Below are 7,834 nucleotides of genomic sequence, written 5' to 3'. Positions count from 1 at the left end.
GATTAATGGGGACAGAAAAAGGATGTAAGAGTAGCCTGACTGTAGCACAGTAGTTAGCACACCCATTTGGGAAAGGAAGGTTGTGTGGCAAAGACTGTGAAGCGGGTAATAGAAATCAAATGCTGCCATTACTGCTAGGCATGCCTTCCTCCTGTAGCCGTGGTGTATGGGAAATGGAGAGCAATGATGGTTTTGTATGGAGCCCCTTCCAGTAGTAGCAGTTCCAAAGGGTACCTGTAAGACCAGCCTGTTGCTCTGAGATAGACAGAGGTGTGTCAATGCCTGCTGGGACATAAGTACTTGATCACCACTGAGCGTCTGAGCCTTTTCAAGACAGCATTTTCTAGGCATGTACAGAAACAAAATTGTAGAAACTGGGGAAAATGTAATGCAATCAATTGATGTGCCAAAAGACTCCTGGGTGATCTGAGGATTATATCTTTTCCATGCAGGCTGCATATAGCTGCCCAAGCCCTGCTGTGGGTCTGGTCCAGAACCTCTGTGTATTGGAGTTTTCCACCAGTAAAATGCAGATAGTGTCGTTGTTTCCCTAAGGAGTTCAGGTATTATGCTCCATTATCAGATAAGTGTCCAGCATAAAAAGGAAAAAGAAAAGTTAAGAGTGTCCCTTTCAGTCTGCAGGCTGGTAGGTAAATACCATTCCAGCTTGATGTGGGATGTTTTGAAGGGCAGAGAGGTAAAAGGATAATATTTAAAAATTGCAGGTAATTTGTGGGGAGACAAATTTGTGATTTTTCCAGCCTTGGTTCTGAGTGGTCCTGGGAAGCCAATAGGAGCTACCAATTCACAGGCTTCCTGAGACCAGACCCTAGGACCTGCACCTGAGTCCCCTAAAAATGGAAGCATCTGAGATCAGCATGAGAAAAATTTTGGCGGAGTACCCTATGTCACACAGTAGGCTTGTGCTGAAGCCAGGGCCCAGCATCCTTTCTCCAAGTTCTCGTAACAATAAGAACAACCTCCTCAGCAATTGCCTTACAAAAGGTTTGAACATCAGGTTACCCAGAGACATGAGCAGATAGCAGAGCAGTGATGTACAAATGAAAGTCCTACACTTTGACCTCCAACCACATGAAGCCCCATTACAATAAATATCCAACAACACATCCCTTTCCACACCACATGGATGCTGCCTTAGGTACAAAGGTACTAAAATGACTGTTCCATGTAATAAAACATGGTGGGAGAAATTATGAAGTATAAAGTGAGGTTATTGCCTTCACTGCTAATTAAAGTTTACTGTATCTTCTTGCAGCTTTGTTTAATGGGCTCCAACATATCATGGGGTGTTTCTTTAAAGAATTAAAAGAAAGCTCTTTTTAAGGTCACTCACTTGACCTCAATTCATTGTGTTGTGAATGCGGTATTGTAGTAGCACATATTGTGTGGGGTACAACACCATGTGCTGCTCCAAGACTCCCGTGGTAGCTAAGCACAAAGGGCTGCGTTAACGATGGTGTGTCAGCCTTAGCTTTGAATTTCCTTGCTTGAGTGCTAGTTTTCATTACTGACATGTAATATATGGTGTTAACTCTTTCCGCACCGAACTCTGCACCAGGGACACCACCACTTGTGCTTGGAAATGGCCATTTCTGAAGTGCCAATGATCTGAGATACAATTATTATTTTATTACTTAATAGCACCAATTAGAGCAAGCATTGTCAACTAGCACACAATGATCTCGGCACCACAGTGTGATATAACTATTACAGTGAGTATCATAGCCTGATACTTACGCCATACAGGGAATAAAAAGCTTTCAGGCTTTTTTTTTTCTGATTTGGCCAAAAATTCTGCGTTCTGAGGTTTTCACTTTGTTTCTTTATGCCTTCATTTCCTCCTCAGATAAATTCTGCAAAGCTTTTTGAATATTACTAGTACTTTATGTAAAGGAGTAACATGTTTCCTCCCACAAAAAAATTCTTACTACTGGCACTGTCCTTTGGATGAATCCTTGCTTATTTTCAGTTTTCCCTGCATCTTTTTCCCAGTCTGCTAGCTGAGTCTAGGTCTGTGCTTACATCATACAACTCAGGCTGCAGCTGCCATGGACCCTCTTGTTTGGTGGAACTCTGTTACTTTGGTATCTTGGCTCTTTATCTGGCTCGGATTGCTTCCTCCTCAATACATGTTCCACTCATGAGGCGGGTGATCCAAAGCCCATTGAAGTAAATGGAAAAATTGCTGTTGATTAAATTATTTCACATCTGCACTCCCTGGCTCTACCAGCTTCTTCCATTGTCCACACATCCTGATTCACAAATGTTTTAAATGATGGCTTTAGGAACATGAAAGCCTTTGGGGCAATGGCCTAAAGAGACAGCAGAGGGTGAAATTTGTAAGCATTTTAGTGCTATAGCTGTAGTACTTCCATTAATCAGTACTGAGCATCTAACTGAAAAGCTTGCCTCAGTCAGGCAAGGAAGGCTTGTATTTCACACAGGCAGACACACAAGCAGCCCCCATCTCAGAGTGTAGTTCATCAGGAGGATTATTTCCTTCCAAATGCAAACTGAGCATCGACTCTGTTTTGCCAGAGGATTTGGTTTGCTTTGCTGTTTCCATTTCCATTCCTCTTTCATGTGAATGGAGGGCAGCAATAACACCAACTGCCCAAGAACCTGATTAAGGGTGTTGCAGAGTAGGAATATGCGATAAGCTCCTGATCTCGGGGGATGTCAGGCTGAAGGAGTATGGAGAAACAATGCTGAAGCAGCTCTGTCACCCTCCTGAGCTTCTGCGGGGATTGTCATTCCTGGGGTCCAGCCCTGGTGCTAGCAGATATGTCTAAACTGTCGGACCCAGTAGCGTTGCCCAGCTGCATCCTGACGGCAAGTCTGGATGAAACCTGGAGAGGTTCATCCCCCCTTTTTCACCAATTCTTGGCATTTACAGGGCGGAAAATCTGGGAAGCTAGATCCTGTACATGGCCTGCTCTCAGGATCAGATGTTCATGATGCCAGGGTGTACACACCCTTCATTTAGGGGCTGCCCCCAGTTGCTTCTTTCAAGTGACTCCTTGGGAAGACCCTTTATAGGATGGAGTGTAATTTATACGTGGATTTCAATGGACTCCCCAAATCAGTTAAAATGGCAGAGAGACGTATCAGTAGACCTCATTTTCAGCTGTCAGTAGTGGAAATTCAAGTGAATTTTCAAAAAGAAAGGGCTGTTTACCAACATAATCATTTTTGGAAGTAGCCAGGATGCAATGTACAGTTATGGCAACTGTGCACATGTATCTGGGAAAGGTCACAAGCATTAAAGTGCTCAACAACTCAAATATCATCCCCAAGGCTTTATCTTTTTTTTTTTTTTCTTTTTTTTTTTTTCTCTTTTTCTCCTTTGCTCCTATGCCCACGGTCTCTCTGAGCTGGAGCGTTATCCCAGGAACAAAGATTATGAGGTAATTACATACAGCCAAGCACAGATGTGGACGGTAGAAATTCAGCACTATGAGTTCACTTCTCCTTAGGAAGAGGTTTACAAACATTTAGAAGCAGTTTAAAGGCATTTACAAATCTTTTGAGGTTTGTCGTCTTCCATTAAGACATGGATTCAGCTTTACCAATGGAACAGATGCTGGTTTGTATGCCTGAATTATATAACTTTGTATCAAACCTTTCTGTTCATTACTAAAAGAATAGCAACGTCATTACAGTTATAAATATAGTTACCAAGGAAACCAGTTTATCATAATTGACTATTTATTCTTGTTTCATTCTTTATCCCGGTTTCTTTCTGTTCTCTATCCCACTGCACCTGAGCTTTTTTTTTTTTTCCCCCCAGTTAAAAGATATGGTAGACTGCTGTCAGGCTGACTAATTTGCTGATCAACATCTTAACAGAGATGGATATATCTTGCCTGCAAAGTTTAAATCTAGATTTTCTTTCTTTTCCCTTTTTAGTTTTTGGGGCTAGCAGTAGAGTTTGTCAGTTTATTCTACGCATATTATTGAAAAGTGACTTGAATTTATAGTATTTCCAAATTTGTATGCTGCCACTAAAAACATAATGAAGGAAAGAGGAAGCAATTCTTGGCTAACAGTTGGAATCAGCTCCCCTGAAACATTTAAAATAATCAAGGAAAAGAAGATGTCATATCCTGTGGTAGAGGAAGGAAAGGACTTGGCTTTCTTTGCCAGGACCTTGAAGCATTTATTTTCTACAGCAATTGTCTGGGGGTGATTTTGTTGGGTGTCTTTGGTCCTGATTTCCTACCTGTGTGGCAGGTGTCAGGTGTTGAGATCAATGGCATTACTTGTACAAACTGAGTGAAACTTTGCTGTGTGAGTGATGATGGGAACAGTCCCTTTCCTTGAATCCCCCTGCATTGTCATTTTAAGATAGGTGAAAGCTTTAGCTTTAACTGAATGTCACATCAATTTTATTATGTCTGTAGGCGTCTTTGTTTTTAAAATTCATGACAAGTTACTTGCAATACATTTTTACTACATTACAGCCACCTGTTCTACCTTGGTGGGTGGCTGTAAATCTGGGATTGTCCTTTGGTGTGCGTGTACGTGAATGATTGTTTCTTTATACAGTGTATTAGGACCTTCCAAAATGTATTCATAGCCTGGACCATCCTGGGGGGACACGTGCATGTTTTGCCGATCATCTTTCCTTCTCTGCCACCACAAAAGGGTCACCTGGTGTCCCAAAACAAAAACTTTTTGTCCTTTCCATGGGGCACCTTTTATCTAGGCCCAACATACACATTTTATCCGTTCCTAGCCACAGTCAGTTCCCTTGTACTGTATGCTGCCATTAAAAACAGTTTGCTCCTAGATCAGCTTCAAATAAATAATTCAGTCACGTGAATCTTGACATGCCTTTACATTTACTTGTCAATATCTGACCTACCTGAAGAATGTCAATTATAGGTACTGCGTGTTAGAAAAATATGTAAGCACCTCCCTAGTGTCCCTCTGGTGCTCCTGGAGCTGGATTCAGCCAACCACGTTTAGCTCGAGCCCTCAGCTCCCATGGAGCCACAGGCAGTTTGGGTCAGGAAACCATTTCTGCTCCCTGGAGGGGAGGCCACTTCACCCTGTGGTTCGGTGGTGCAGTTGGCCTGTGGGGTGAGGTGTTGAATGCGAACCCAGCATGATCGACATTCAGTTCCTGTCCCTGTTGCCTAGGTCAGGCTTGCAGCAGCCATCTCAACTCCATGTGCCTGAGTTTCCTATTTTTAAAATGGAGATAATGGTATTTGCTGTCTCCTTTTTTCCTCCTGTCAGTTTAATTGCTACTCTTCCTGGTGGTGTTACACCTGAAAAACTTTGCAATACTGTTCATGTCAATACTGTAGCTTTTTGATGCCTGTTAAAGTGCCAGAGGCCTGAGAGATAAGTGCACTTGTTTTATGCGATGAATTACAAATAAACTAACTCAATACATTATTAGAACCCTGGGCTGACTTCAGGTGGAGGTTTGCGGGCTTACTTTGTTCATAGCCGATGGAAGCTCCTGGGGGCAGAGTCTTCTCTCTCTGTATATTTGCTTTTAAGAGCTGTAAAATAATGTCATTATGCAGAGGCTGTCCAGTTCCTTGTACAATATTGTAACCCAAATTCGTGGGCCACATAGAAGGCTTGTGATGATAGAAAGCGGTCTCAAGAGTCGATGCTGCAGGCTAGTCTTTTATTAATCTCCTGCAAAATGAGGTCCCATAGCAGCAAATCACACAGCACTGACACATTTAGTGCTCGTCTTCCCTAGTTCACATAAGGGGAAGAGCTCTGCATCCCCATTTCTGAGAGAATGAGGTGCAGCATGCGCTGTGTCTAAGGAAGAGGTTGGGTTTGCCAAGAGCACCAGATGAGACATTGATGAAATCCTGGGAGCGCCTGTGTACTTCTGGTGGTGTGGATTGTAAATCACAGTAAGGGATGTCGATGCTTTAATTATGTGTATGTGATGGTCTATGTGTTTGTGCTTGTGGGTTTTTTATAAGTACGGTAAATGGAGAAGAGAATCTGGCCTGGCTCTGAGGCTGCTGCTGCTACTGGCGAGGCGGGAGAACATTTTGGCAAAGCAGTATATTTATTTTTTTAAACCTCCCTCCACAGCCCCTCCTGCCGTACTATATTTTTCTTTTTTTTAGGATTTTTTTGTGTTCCTTATCTGAGGTGCTGCTGGGACTGGCCGTGTGCTCCAGCTTACTGAGCTCTTTCCCATTTATCTGGTGTGGTTCCCAACCTATGATTTAACAGTGGTGTGTGCAACAGAAAGAGAAAAACAATGTTTGATCTGCTAAAACGTACCTTAAGAGCAAACACATACACATTGATGAAGGTATCAGCTGGGTTCTGCCTACAGTTATGTCAAACAAAGTATGCTAGGAAGTGCCAACTTTCCTTTTGTGCTGTGACACCAAGCGCTGCCAAAAGATATTAAAAAGCTTGCGTGAACTAGGTGATGGCAGCTGTAACTATCTAAGTTATTGCCTGGCAGCTGTAATGCTTCTTCAGTGCTGCTGGCTGCTTTTTATATTTGGTTCCCCATTTGTTTGCCCTTATTCTAGCAACCGATACCACCAAAGCAGGCAATCAGTGTGTTACAGCACATGGCCACTTGCTACTGCAAAATAGGCAGCTTAGTAGTGGCAATTGAGAGACTCTCATGCAGCAGCTGATATAAGTCATATTTCTTTTGGAAGAGACCCAACCTAGTGGTTTTTTTGTTATGTGTCAGTGTGAATCCAAGAAACCTTAGATGAGTCGATGGCAAAAGGCAAACACACACACACGCACGTACACACACACGCTCACGTGCACACACACACAAAAATGCAGCTTTCCGTGTTCTTTCCGTGTTGGCTCTAAATGTGCTAGAACAATATAGCCAGCTCCCAGCCCCTGCCAATCCTACATCTGCTCTCTAAAACCTCCAGCAAATAAGAATTACTGTGGGGTTGTTTAACCAACGCTTACAATATACACACTTTTCATTTTTCCGTTGCTTCTATCTGTACACTGGTGGCAAAGGTTTGAGAGATAATGGAGAATGATACCCACTGGGCACTTGCTTTTTCAGTGCTGTGAGGTGGGCAGTAGCCACCTAGATCTCTCTGCTGGCAAGTTGTGGGACAATATAAAATGTTTTTCATTGCCATGGGCTTTGGGGAAATTGCCTGCCGGTGGGGGGGTGGGTTTCTGCTGGTTTTAGGGTGGGTTTTTTTTTTTGTGAGGGGAAGGCTTTATATTTTGTGCTTTTCTTTAGATTTTCATCTTTTCAGTCATCTCTTAAATAATTCCTAAACTTCATGAATGTAATATTTCTGGGAGATATGTTTCTTCTTTTCATCTTTCTCTTCCTCATTTCTAATCCAGCCTAGTTTTGAAAGTGCTGTAACATGATAATATTTTTGCAGCGTGATCAGCCTCAGAATGATTTCCCTGGCTTGGAAAATGGACTGAAGTAGTAGCTGCATCTTGCAGAGGGTAGGACAGAAGATCTCAGTTTCTCAGTTGAGCTTTTAGATTTTTTTTTTCCTTTACCGTTTAGGCTCAGCTGTTACAGAGACCTGAGACAATTGCATGTTGTCTCACAGTAATAAGACACCATAATAATTCTTTCCACCAAAGAGTCCCAAAGCATTCATGAGTGTTTAATTACCTATTCCATTTCACAGATGAGGATGCTGAAATGCAGAGCAGTTAAGTGATGTGACAAAGGACACCTAGGTATTTGATAATGTAACTTGAAAAAGAAACAGCATGTTATTAATCCGTTTCCCATCACAGTAACTGGACTGTGCTTAATGTGACTAAAGACATTTGCATGGCTTTGGAGCCTTGCCTCCAA

The sequence above is a fragment of the Rissa tridactyla genome, chromosome 3, assembly GCF_028500815.1.
Source record: "Rissa tridactyla isolate bRisTri1 chromosome 3, bRisTri1.patW.cur.20221130, whole genome shotgun sequence".
Taxonomy (NCBI): Eukaryota; Metazoa; Chordata; class Aves; order Charadriiformes; family Laridae; genus Rissa; species Rissa tridactyla.
This window is presented reverse-complemented; position numbering follows the sequence as displayed.